The sequence below is a fragment of the Ranitomeya imitator genome, chromosome 1, assembly GCF_032444005.1.
Source record: "Ranitomeya imitator isolate aRanImi1 chromosome 1, aRanImi1.pri, whole genome shotgun sequence".
NCBI classification, from domain to species: Eukaryota; Metazoa; Chordata; class Amphibia; order Anura; family Dendrobatidae; genus Ranitomeya; species Ranitomeya imitator.
Window position 1 is genome coordinate 780,333,556 of NC_091282.1, and position 13,427 is coordinate 780,346,982.

At 45.9% G+C, this 13,427-nt stretch overlaps 1 protein-coding gene across 3 annotated transcripts in view; it reads right to left on the reverse strand.

The window, feature by feature from the left end:
* CCDC88C (coiled-coil domain containing 88C) overlaps positions 1-13,427 on the reverse strand; it is an 87,830-nt gene that overhangs the window by 64,409 nt on the left and 9,994 nt on the right. The gene's annotated exons all lie outside the window — the stretch shown is intronic.

Genomic DNA, 13,427 nt, shown 5'->3' on the forward strand with positions numbered 1-13,427 from the left:
GTGGTGAGCACTTTGACCCACCAAGGGCTTCACAGAAGTTTATAATGCAGAGCCATAAAAATAAAACAACATTTTTTTCCCACAAAAATTATTTTTTAGCCCCCAGTTTTGTATTTTCCCTAGGGTAACAGGAGAAATTGGACCCCAAAAGTTGTTGTCCAATTTGTCCTGAGTACGCTGATACCCCATATGTGGGGGGGAACCACCGTTTGGGCGCATGGGAGGGTTCGGAAGGGAAGGAGCGCCATTTGGAATGCAGGCTTAGATGGAATGGTCTGCAGGCGTCACATTGCGTTTGCAGAGCCCCTAATGTACCTAAACAGTAGAAACCCCCCACAAGTGACACCATTTTGGAAAGTAGACCCCCTAAGGAACTCATCTTGATGTGTTGTGAGAGCTTTGAACCCCCAAGTATTTCACTACAGTTTATAACGCAGAGCCATGCAAATAAAAAATATTTTTTTTTCCACAAAAATTATATTTTAGCCCCCAGTTTTGTATTTTTCCAAGGTTAGCAGGAGAAATTGGACCCTAAATGTTGTTGTCCAATTTGTCCTGAGTATGCTGATACCCGATATGTGGGGGGGGAACCACCGTTTGGGCGCATGGGAGGGCTCGGAAGGGAAGGAGCATCATTTGGAATGCAGGCTTAGATGGATTGGTCTGCAGGCGTCACATTGCGTTTGCAGAGCCCCTAATGTACCTAAACAGTAGAAACCCCCCACAAGTGACCCCATATTGGAAACTAGACCACTCAATGAACTTATCTAGATGTGTTGTGAGAACTTTGAACCCCCAAGTGTTTCACTACAGTTTATAACGCAGAGCCGTGAAAATAAAAAATCTTTTTGTTTTCCCACAAAAATTATTTTTTAGCCCCCAGTTTTGTATTTTCCCAAGGGTAACAGGAGAAATTGGTCCACAAAAGTTGTTGTCCAATTTGTCCTGAGTACGCTGATACCCCATATGTTGGGGTAAACCCCTGTTTGGGCACACAGGAGAGCTCGGAAGGGAAGGAGCACTGTTTTACTTTTTCAACGCAGAATTGGCTGGAATTGAGATCGGACGCCATGTCGTGTTTGGAGAGCCCCTGATGTGCCGAAACAGTGGAAACCCCCCAATTATAACTGAAACCCTAATCTAAACACACCCCTAACCCTAATTCCAACGGTAACCCTAACCACACCTCTAACCCTGACACACCCCTAACCCTAATCCCAACCCTATTTCCAACTGTAAATGTAATCTAAACCCTAACCCTAACTTTAGCCCCAACCCTAACTGTAGCCCCAACCCTAACCCTAACCCTAGCCCTAACCCTAGCCCTAACCCTAGCCCTAACCCTAGCCCTAACCCTAACCCTAGCCCTAACCCTAACCCTAGCCCTAACCCTAGCCCTAACCCTAGCCCTAACCCTAGCCCTAACCCTAATCCTAGCCCTAACCCTAGCCCTAATGGGAAAATGGAAATAAATACATTTTTTTTTATTTTTCCCTAACTAAGGGGGTGATGAAGGGGGGTTTGATTTACTTTTATAGCGAGTTTTTTAGCGGATTTTTATGATTGGCAGCCGTCACACACTGAAAGACCCTTTTTATTGCAAAAAATATTTTTTGCAATACCACATTTTGAGAGCTATAATTTTTCCATATTTTGGTCCACAGAGTCATGTGAGGTCTTGTTTTTTGCGGGACGAGTTGACGTTTTTATTGAAAACATTTTTGGGCACGTGACATTTTTTTATCGCTTTTTATTCCGATTTTTGTGAGGAAGAATGACCAAAAGCCAGCTATTCATGAATTTCTATTGGGGGAGGCGTTTATACCGTTCCGCGTTTGGTAAAATTGATAAATCAGTTTTATTCTTCGGGTCAGTACGATTACAGCGATACCTCATTTATATCATTTTTTTATGGTTTGGTGCTTTTATACGATAAAAACTATTTTACAGAAAAAATAATTATTTTTGCATCGCTTTATTCTCAGGACTATAACTTTTTTATTTTTTTGCTGATGATGCTGTATGGCGGCTCTTTTTTTGCGGGACAATATGACGCTTTCAGCGGTACCATGGTTATTTATATCTGTCCTTTTGATCGCGTGTTATTCCACTTTTTGTTCGGCGGTATGATAATAAAGCGTTGTTTTTTGCCTCTTTTTTTTTTTTTCTTACGGTGTTTACTGAAGGGGTTAACTAGTGGGACAGTTTTATAGGTCGGGTCGTTACGGACGCGGCGATACTAAATATGTGTACTTTTATTGGTTTTTTTTTGTTTTATTTAGATGAAGAAATGTATTTATGGGAATAATATTTTTTTTTTTTTTTCATTATTTTGGAATATTTTTTTTAATTTTTTTTACACATTTGGAAATTTTTTTTTTAACTTTTTTACTTTGTCCCAGGGGGGGACATCACAGATCAGTGATCTGACAGTTTGCACAGCACTCTGTCAGATCACTGATCTGACATGCAGCGCTGCAGCCTTCACAGTGCCTGCTCTAAGCAGGCTCTGTGAAGCCACCTCCCTCCCTGCAGGACCCGGATCCGCGGCCATCTTGGATCCGGGGCTGGAGGGAGCAGGGAGGGAGGTGAGGAGACCCTCGCCGCAACGCGATCACATCGCGTTGCTGCGGGGGGCTCAGGGAAGCCCGCAGGGAGCCCCCTCCCTGCGCGGTGCTTCCCTGCACCGCCGGCACATCGCGATCATCTTTGATCGCGGTGTGCCAGGGGTTAATGTGCCGGGGGCGGTCCGTGACCGCTCCTGGCACATAGTGCCGGATGTCAGCTGCGATAAGCAGCTGACACCCGGCCGCGATCGGCCGCGCTCCCCCCCGTGAGCGCGGCCGATCGGCTATGACGTACTATCCCGTCCAGGGTCAGATAAGCCCAGGGCACCTCGACGGGATAGTACGTCTAAGGTCACAGAGGGGTTAATATGACAACCAAAAAAACGCAATACCCTAAAAAATAGCTTTTAATAAATAATGTTAAGATCTGATAGATAATTAAGCAACTAATGACCACCAACACCAACAACCCTGGGTCTCTACGGGGTAGATAAAGCAGCCGAGATATGGGAGGACCTCTTTTAATAAAGAGAATATTTATTCCAGACCAGGTCCCTAATGTTAGCCCTAATAGAGCTCACACCTTCCTAACAGCGGAGGTTGGCACCCTAAAATTCAATATGGCGTCCTCGCTCAGTGTCTATCCCTTCTTGCCCTATTCCGGGCCCTAACAACTACCCACGCCCAAGACCCAAACACCATACATACAATATAAACCTAGGTCACGCGAATGTGAAATGAGTAAAACCAATGCAGCATAAGTGATCTTACTGCACCAAATATATTATATCTACAAAAAAGCTGCACATAAATGTGTACCCTATGAATTGAATCTAGGCGTTTAGAGGCCAAAAGGTCTGACCTACTAAATCTAGGGCAGGAAATACCTTCTCGGATCTATACAGTACAAAAGGGGGGGGGGGGGGGGCAGAGGAGCGTGGATCTCCTAAAGTGCTATTGTGCAACCAGCATATACCCGCTGCCTAGATTACCATATACAATAAATTCGCTATGACCTAGTCTTGACCATAGCAGACATAGATTGAAATTTCCCAATGGATAAAGGCATTCCTGGTTGTTAATAACAAAGAGGATAATATTATTTAAAGGGTACAGACGAGCATAGGTCTCCACATTTAGTAGTCCGAGACCATCAAGATATAAAGTGCTCTTGTGCATATAGCTTTATATCGCTGCCATTCGTTAACATATACAGTAGATTCACTGTGACCTAATAGTAACCATAGCAGACAAATACAGGCTTCTTTTTTTCTAGATATCCATAATCATCATATTGTACATTATCACATTTCTAACACCTGTCGAAAAGATCACATAGTGTATATCATGTCTGTATATCAATGTAACAAACATACATAGAAGCCCATACAGATAGAGCCATGTCACTAGTCTCTCATGGCACTCGTGCGGCACATTTAAGCACTTCACATATTGTTGTCATAAAAAGCTATACACAGTCTGCTACGATTAAGATAGACTTATCTGAATAAATGTGACGTAATATGTCCCATCTCTCCATCCCTACGCGTTTCGCCCCTTCCCAGCACAGGGGCTCATCAGGGGATCATTTGGGATCTAGCAGCAATGGCTTGAGAAATAGATGTGAACAGATGGAGGTAGTAGGTGTGAGCTCTATTAGGGCTAACATTAGGGACCTAGTCAGGAATAAATATTCTCTTTATTAAAAGAGGTCCTGCTATATCTCGGCTGCTTTATCTACCCCGTAGAGACCCAGGGTTGTTGGTGTTGGTGGTCATTATTTGCTTAATTATCTATCAGATCTTAACATTATTTATTAAAAGCTATTTTTTACAGTCACCAGTGGCCTCAGAAAATCCTTTAAAATAGTAAACTGCATAAAAGCCGATGAGGGAACACCAAACCTATCTTTAAGGTGGGTAAATGAAACAAACTTGTTACCATCAAAGATGTCATGTAGTTTAGAGATTCCCCAGTCAGCCCAACTTGAAAGCAGATCAAACGAGAAAACAGTAACCAAAAAAAGAGAGGGGACGTCTCAGCATAAGTTCCATCCTAGTGAAACCACTTTTAATTTTGCAGAAATTTCCGCCATGCCACAAGAACAGCTGCAAATATCGGATGATCAGACTGAAGCAAAGACTTAGAGGTGAATAAATTCATAATAATATTACAAGGTGGAGAATTTCTATTAAAATATAATTCCAATTCCACCCATGTAGGCGTATCATCTGCAGACCACCAATATAGACTCTGTTTAATTAAATTAGAGAAATAATAGGCAGAAACATTAGGAAGTCCCATACCCCCACGCAATTTATGTTTATACAGTTAACTAGAGGCTATATGAGCTCTCTGGTTGCCCCAAACAAACAGATTGAGGTGTGCCTGCGAACTGGTCAAATAGGAAGTAGGAACAAGTAAAGGAAGGGACCTGAAGATATAGAGGATCTTGGGAAGAATTATTGATTTTACAATAAGGCACTTTCTCCACCACGATAATACTTTATCATCATAAAATCTAAGCTCTTTAGAAATGGAAGCAATAAGAGAATCCAAATTGATGGGAATCAAGGAGCTACGTTTGCTAGAAAACCTCAGACCCAAATAAACAATATCCCTCTCCGACCAATTCCAGGGCGAAATATCCTCTATACTTCGGATTTGAGAATCAGTGAGATTAAATTGAAAATTTTTCGACTTGGACTTGCAGCATCAATAGTAAAAAGATATGTTAAAAACAATAATTATTAAAAAATTGTGATATTCTCACCTTCCGGCGTCCCCGGCAGCTTATCCGGCTCCTTGCGATGCTCCGGTCCCAGTAATGCTTTGTGGTAATGACCCCAGATGACGTAGCGGTCTCACGAGACCGCTACATCATCACGGGTTATTGCCGCAAAGCATTACTTTGAACGGACCTGGCGAGAGCATCGCTAAAAGCATGGGCTGGATCCGGGGGCCGCCGAAAGGTGAGTATATAACTATTTTTTATTTTAATTCTTTTTTAACAGGGATATGGTGCCCACACTGCTATATACTACGTGGCTGTGTTATATACTACGTGGATTGTGCTATGTACTACGTGGACTGTACTATATACTACTTGGGCTGTGCTATATACTGCATGGGCTGTGCTATATACTGCGTGGGCTGTGCTATATACTGCGTGGGCTGTGCTATATACTGCGTGGGCTGTGCTATATGCTACGTGGGCTGTGCAATATACTACGTTGGTGTGTTATATACTGCGTGGGCTGTGTTATATACTGCGTGGGCTGTGTTATATACTGCGTGGGCTGTGTTATATACTGCGTGGGCTGTGTTATATTTCTCTGCTGTATCTGTGCATCATGAATCGTGGCATGTGTTAAAGGGGGGGCCAACTGAGACTCTTTCGCCCAGGGCCCTCAAAAACCTGGAGCCGGCCCTGGCTTCACTGATTGTCTGGCCGCGAATTGGTGAGGGATTTGAACCACGCTTCGCTGATTGGTCACGCCCAGCCATCCAAATCCTGTGTAGTCATTGCATTATTCTTAAATCTTCATAAATAAAACTACATACATATTCTAGAATACCCAATGCGTTAGAATCGGGCCACCATCTAGTCTATATACATAATTGTCTAAGGGGTACTTCCGTCTGTCTGTCCTTCTGTCACGGATATTCATTGGTCCTGGCCTCTGTCTATCATGGAAATCCAAGTCGCTGATTGGTCGCCGCAAAACAGTCACGACCAATCAGCGACGGCCACAGTCCGGAAGAATATGGCCGCTTCATACTCCCCGCAGTCAGTGGCCGCCGCCTGCTCCCCGCAGTCACTGTCCCCGGCCCTCCTCTCCCCGCACTCACTGTCCCCAGCGCTCCGCTCCTCGTACTGGGTCCCCGGCGCTCCGCTCCCCGTGCTCACTGTCCCCTGCGTTCCGCTCCCCGCACTGGGTCCCCGGCGCTCCGCTCCAGCCCCCCCCCCCCCCCCGTCTCCCCGGCGCTCCGCTTCCCGCATGCTCCATACTCCCCTCCGGTCACCGCTAACACAGGGTTAATGCCGGCGGTAACGCATTCCGTTACCGCCGCTATTAACCCTGTGTATCCCCAACCTTTTACTATTGATGCTGCCTATGCGGCATTAATAGTAAACGAAAGTCATGCTAACAATAGTAAAAAACAAAACAAAAAAAAACTGCTATACTCACCTCCGTTGTCCGCTGAGCCGCTGGCGGCCGCCGCCATCTTGCGTTCCCACGATGCTTTGCGAAACTACCCATAAGACCTAGCAGTCTCGCGAGACCGCTAAGTCATATGGGTACTTTCGCAAAGCATCCTGGGAACGCAAGATGGCGGACGCGCGCCCATCTGCACAGGATCCCAGGAAGCGGCGACACAGGACGCAAAGGAGCAGCGCCGAGAATGGTGAGTATGTTACACTACAAGGGGCCCTCGGATCGTTAGGGGAGTATGTTTATTTTTGGAACCTGTGACATACGTGGCTCGGTAATATCGTACGTCACTGGGCAATATCCTACGTGGCTATGTGCTGTATACTAAAAGGCTGGGCAATATACTACGTCGCTGTGCAATATACTACGTGGCTCTGTGCTGTATACTACTTGGCTGGGCAATATACTACGTGGCTGAGCAATATACTACGTGGCTGGGCAATATACTACGTGGCTCTGGGCAATATACTACGTGGCTCTGGGCAATATACTACGTGGCTGGGCAATATACTACGTGGCTGGGCAATATACTACGTGGCTGGGCAATATACTACGTGGCTGGGCAATATACTACGTGGCTCTGCTGTATACTACACGTGGCTCTGCTGTATACTATGTGCCTCAGCAATATACTACGTAAATGGGCAATATACTACGTGGCTGAGCAATATACTACGTGGACATGCATACTCTAGAATACCCGATGCATTTGCATCGGGCCACCATCTAGTTATATAATAACCAAATCTAATAAATACAAAAATCTCCTGCAAATGGAGGCAAATATTCCCAGCAGTCATTTTGGAGTTATATCTGGTCCTGGTCATCAATATACCGTCATGTGGGAGTTATTCCTTCAACTTTCCTACAGCACCAAATGGCAAATCTGCTGTGGTATCAGGGGACATGTTATATGTAGGGGTCTACGAGAGCCAGGCAGTCATACTCCTTATCGCCACCCAGTGATATGAGGTAGATAACTTGTCAGCAACCCCAAGACTGGCACTGGCAGGGATTATTCACACACTCTGGTCAAATCAGAGGTGGAGGTTTTGGGGCTGTTTTTTTTTTTTTTTTAATTTTTGGATTTTTAAAAAAGCAGGTCAGCAGCATCTCCTGTTACCTGCGCCCCTGATGAGGAGTGACACATGACAGCTGCACCCCCCAATCAGCTCATCTCTGGCACCATCTGTCACGGGGAGCAGCTGTGATCTGACGGCTGCTATTACCAGTATTCTCAGACGATTACCCCACTACCACCGTCCTGGCAATTATCAGCTTTCAACCCCATGCCGCAGAGGGGCGACAGGCAGCGCTGCCAGGGGAGATGATGAAATGACAGCTCTGATCAGACCGACCGTCACGAGGCAGCCACATATTCAGAGAACGGTGACAGGAAGAAGCCATGGGACACATGGAGGCAGCCAGAGACTAGATACATATTGTCACACATGACAGGATTAGATACACAGCTCAGCAGACAGTATCACAGGATTGGATTAGATCCACAGCTTCTGTATAACCATCGCAGCTGCATCCCACCGTCCGTACAGTACATCCTTTAATCTGGCTGCAGGTTTATCAGTTAGATTCGCCACTGTACGAGGATCGGCTGCATGACCTGTATGGATGTCCCAGGATATTATCAACCTCCCGGCAGTGACTCCTATAATAACAGAACTGTGTGGAATTGTTAATTGAGCAATTCTCTAACATATATCCATTCACACTGCAGCTTCCAGCTAAACCGTCTTATGGGACCAGTATATAGCCATTACATGTGTGTTATATGTACAGCACTGCAGGCTCAGCCACAGGTGGAGGGGGATGTTGTGTAATCCACAGATAGAGGCTACAACAATCCATGAAGAACGTGTAATAACAATCACGCTGCGCCCAGTGTGTACAATACACAGAAGTTACTATAGGGACCCGGGGCCAAGAATCTGCCTACATGGCGGATAAACCACATGCCCGGCCCACTATGGCTAATCACGTGTAATTATGAGATGCCCATTGTTTACAAGACCAGACACGGGGCGGCAATCACACCCCAAGTACAGTATGTACTGACACAGGGAATATGTGCCGTCCTTGGCCACAAGCAATGTGGCGACCACAGGCCATATAGTGCACCGAGCCCAGCACGTACGAGGCGGAGGACGCGGAGCTGCCATCCAACTCCATCTGTAATCACTCCGACTAATTAATGTTTCCAGCACAGAAGTAATCAGTAAATGTGGATCAATGTTAATAATAGATGGGCCCCCGGGGGCCGCTGCCTGTCTGAGTCCTCGGCAAACATAGCTGGATTTAAAATAATAAGGCGTTATTAACCATTGTGAGCCCAGCTTTACACGAAAGATCCCTCAATGGGAAGGTTTGTTAAAGACACCTCAAAAATTAGATTTCACAGTCTACAATTTATGAGCAGTGAAAGGTTATTTTCCATCTAAGTGGTGCGATTATTTTCAGCGCCCATCTTTCCTGCCCAGAGCATGTGTGCCATAGAGGCAAACAATGCGGCTCCTACAGGGCCCCAACCCATATTGTAGAGTCCCTATATAAATCCCCTTTCACCCAAGAATCATGGGAAGGAGATGGGGTGATTAGGGGTATGGTGGGGGTAACCTGCCCCAGAATATGGGAGGTGGCATTTTAATCTTAGCAATTGTTCCCGTCTTCCATGTGCGACCCCCCCAAACAATTCAGAGACATCCCACCTACTCTTTGAGCTTTAGATTAGATGGCAGAGGCTCATCTGGGGACTACTGGGAGCGACTGGATCCAGTGATCTCCTCCTGATCGGATGGAGGTATCACTAGCTGATACGTTTTGCTACAAAGAGAATATTTCATATCTGAAACACGCTGCGTGGAGGAAATCAGAGGGAAGTCGTCTCCCCAGGATTTTGCTGAGTGTCTAAAATACCAGGATTTCATTTTTTTTTTCCTAGGCAACGGTTTGGCGAGAAATTGCTGATGTCTGGTGATCCCTGCGGGGAGGGAGAGGCGGGTGTCAGTGACTGACAGATGTGTGATGGTCGCCACATTTATGCGACAGGTTTTATCATCTTCTCGCCAATATGATGCACTGGACTTTCCAGCAGAAACTGACAGCTTATCAAAATGATCACTGGGAGCCACTGGTCAGACACAGAGCAGCATGTGGGGGGAAATCCATGAACATGACGTCTGCACTGTGCTGCTCCACCAGTAGAGAAAGCTGCAACTTCCCGGATTCATTCATGTGGAAATGTGGCTCCAATTGTCTATGTGACAGACAGACAATCCCATAGAGTAAAGAGAAAGACCAGCCCCTGCACACTAGCTCAGCAGACCCTGTATACATCAACCTGTAGTCATGACAACTAATTTAACAACTTCCCTTTTTTTATACTGCAGGTAGCCTGAAGGATGACCCTTGTGCTCAGAGCACAGTGATCAGCCCATGTAAAGCTGTGGGGTGATTAGTACACCATGGCCACCGATAGAGCAGGCTGTATTGTAACCTGCAGCACACAATTCCTATGAGCAGGACTTGCTGTATGAATTAATGACCAACCGAGGCAATAAAGTCGGCCCCATCTGTGCTCAGGCCATTTTTATCCAACAGAACCCCCAAGACTCCTCCACTTTATTATTATTACTATTATTATTTATTGTTATAGCGCCATTTATTCCATGGCGCTTTACATGTGAGGAGGGGTATACATAATAAAAACAAGTACAATAATCTTAAACAATACAAGTCATAACTGGTACAGGAGGAATGAGGACCCTGCCTGCGAGGGCTCACAATCACTTCTGCTTTTTGACACAAAAGAGTTAAAAAAAAAGCTTCGGAGCCCTCCCTGGGGACTGTGCTAAGAAGGTGTCTCTGGGGACCCCCAAGTGTTTACTGCAATGAGGAGAAAGAGGAGGAGGATGGTACAAAGTCTAAGCAGGGCTGAAATCCAGGAGAGTCTATATTAGGCTACGTTCACACTAGCATTGTGCGCCGCTGCGTCGGCGACGCGACGCACAACGCACCGAAAAACGCGTGCAAACGCACGCAAAAACGCTGCGTTTTTCGACGCGTGCGTCGTTTTTTGACGAAAATCGGACGCAAGAAAAATGCAACTTGTTGCGTTTTCTTGGTCCGATGCTAGCGTCAAAAAAGACGCACGTGTCGGAAAACGCAACAAGCAAAAACGCATGCGTCCCCCATGTTAAACATAGGGGCGCATGACGCGTGCGTCGCCGCTGCGTCGCCCGACGCTAGCGCGACGCACACTAGCCGAACGCTAGTGTGAACGTAGCCTAACAGAGTTGCAGGGCCACTAACAAGTCAGACTATGCATGACATATGCCGAGAAGACAGATTAATTAGTTAGTGTCACTTTAAGATACTGCAGAACCTAGAATGAGAAGCGGTTGATAAAATAATAATGATAGGCTTATCGGCATGGCAACAAATAATAAACAATTCACTAGTGTAGCCAGATGGAGCTGCATACACCCCAAGGAGGGATCATCCACACACAAGGTGAGAGGTGACTTCGCCAATGTAACTCTATGGGGATCACCGCGGCTTTGTCCTCACTGTTTACTTACAACCCACAAAGTCACTGTACTCCTGCAGCTCTGAATACCACCATTGATATGTCGCCATCAATCCAGTAACAGCAGGTAAACAGAGCAGGCAGTTTCTGTCATCACCGGGGGATGGCGGCGCAGAGGATGGGCATTTATCTGCAGAGTTGTCAAAAAGTACCAAGAAGCACAAGATGTTTAATCCGGTGCCAAATGATCAAATTGGCGAACGCAAAAACACATCGTACTGGAAGGGTTCACAGAACCGACGACATTATGACCCCGGGGTACATCTCTGCTTACTGTCAGTGACAGGAAAATTCAAGATTACATTCAGGAACAGAAAAACAGATCTTAAGGGGTTATTTGGACTTTGGCATCAGAGACAATCATGAATGCTTCTCGGCAAGTGTGCAGGGTCCTAACGGCCCCAGATAATCTCATCATTCAAAGTTATCACCTATGCACAGGACCACTGAGACCCCGGCTAATCCCGAGATGAAGTCTCTGAAATGCCTTATCGGAACAGAGCGGTGGTCACACGTATTCATTTCTCTATGGAGTCCCCTAATTAATTAAAGGGGTTGTCCAATCTCAGGAAAGTGGACGTCAAACTTTGAAAAATACCTAAAATAAACTCAGTAGATACTGGCCCCCCAACGTTTCGGCTGCAGCAGTGATGTCGCATCAATATCACAAGTCACTACTCTAGGTAATCACGGAACTCCACGGCTGGACCGACGGTGACAGCTCAAGCTGCCTAGCTCAGTGATTGGCTAGAACGGTGACGCTGGCACTTCCCTGTAAGTGTATATTGTATATGTAAAGTAGTGAATGACTTCCAAACAGAAGCCGCCTGAAGAAGGGTCAGGTCATTTTTTACCAAATTCTTGGCTTTCTGAGATTGAAACGGTTAAAGGGAACCCGTCACCTGAATTTGGCGGGACCAGTTTTGGGTCATATGGGCGGAGTTTTCAGGTGTTTGAATCACCCTTTCCTTACCCGCTGGCTGCATGCTGGCCGCAATATTGAATTGAAGTTCATTCTATGTCCTCCGTAGTACACACCTGCGAAAGGTAATCTTGCATTGCGCAGGCGTGTACTACGGAGTACAGAGAATGAACTTCAATCCAATATTTCGGCCAGCATGCAGCCAGCGGGTAAGGAAAGGGTGAATCAAACACCTGAAAACTCCGCCCATATGACCCAAAACTGGTCCCGCCAAATTCAGGTGACAGATTCCCTTTAACAAAAAAGCTCCAAAAGTCTGGATATATTAACAGATGTCGGGTGGAACAGATGTCGCGTGCACATACACTGGGACTAGGTCCCGGTCCTGCTCACATTGCTGCGGGGTTGGTCACAACGTATCTCTGCTCACAAAGCCGCAGAACACAATCACAATAGGCTTTTAGCTCTTCACGCATTATAAGGGCGCATTTTTGCAAAAAGTCCACTCAGATGACCCAAACTAGCATCCCTGCTCACCTGGTTGGCCCGTTTCCTATGGCCCAGCACACAATGGAGGAATACGGGTACAATTATATCTTAAGGGTTAATATGTGGCTTCCATTGTGCGCAATCACAGTCCTGATATAAAGCGCGACAGGGAGAGCCATGAAATATACAATGATCCCTCCACACAGCAGGAAGCGTCAGCGCAGAATGTTCCTGTTATTGCTTTCTAACAAAATACCTATTAACAATATGGAAACATTGAATCATGTAAGTAAACAGACACGACACTGCAGCTGCACCCGGACCTGACCATCACAAAAATACACGAATGAAACCAAAATGGTTTGCCACAGTGACCCCAAAACTGTACTGAATATACTGCGCTCCACCACCAGGGGGCTCCTGCTAATGAGGGAGAAGGGACAACTGCTTAAGGGTATGTGCACACGTCTTTTTGAGGTCTGTGGCTTTTTCCGCAGCAGATTTGTGAAAACCGCAGGTAAAAGGCACTGAGTTTTACCTGTTGAATTACTGCGGAATTTGTGCGGATTCCCCTGCAGTTTTCCACCTGCGGATTGCTATTGAGGAGCAGGTGTAAACCGCTGAGGAAT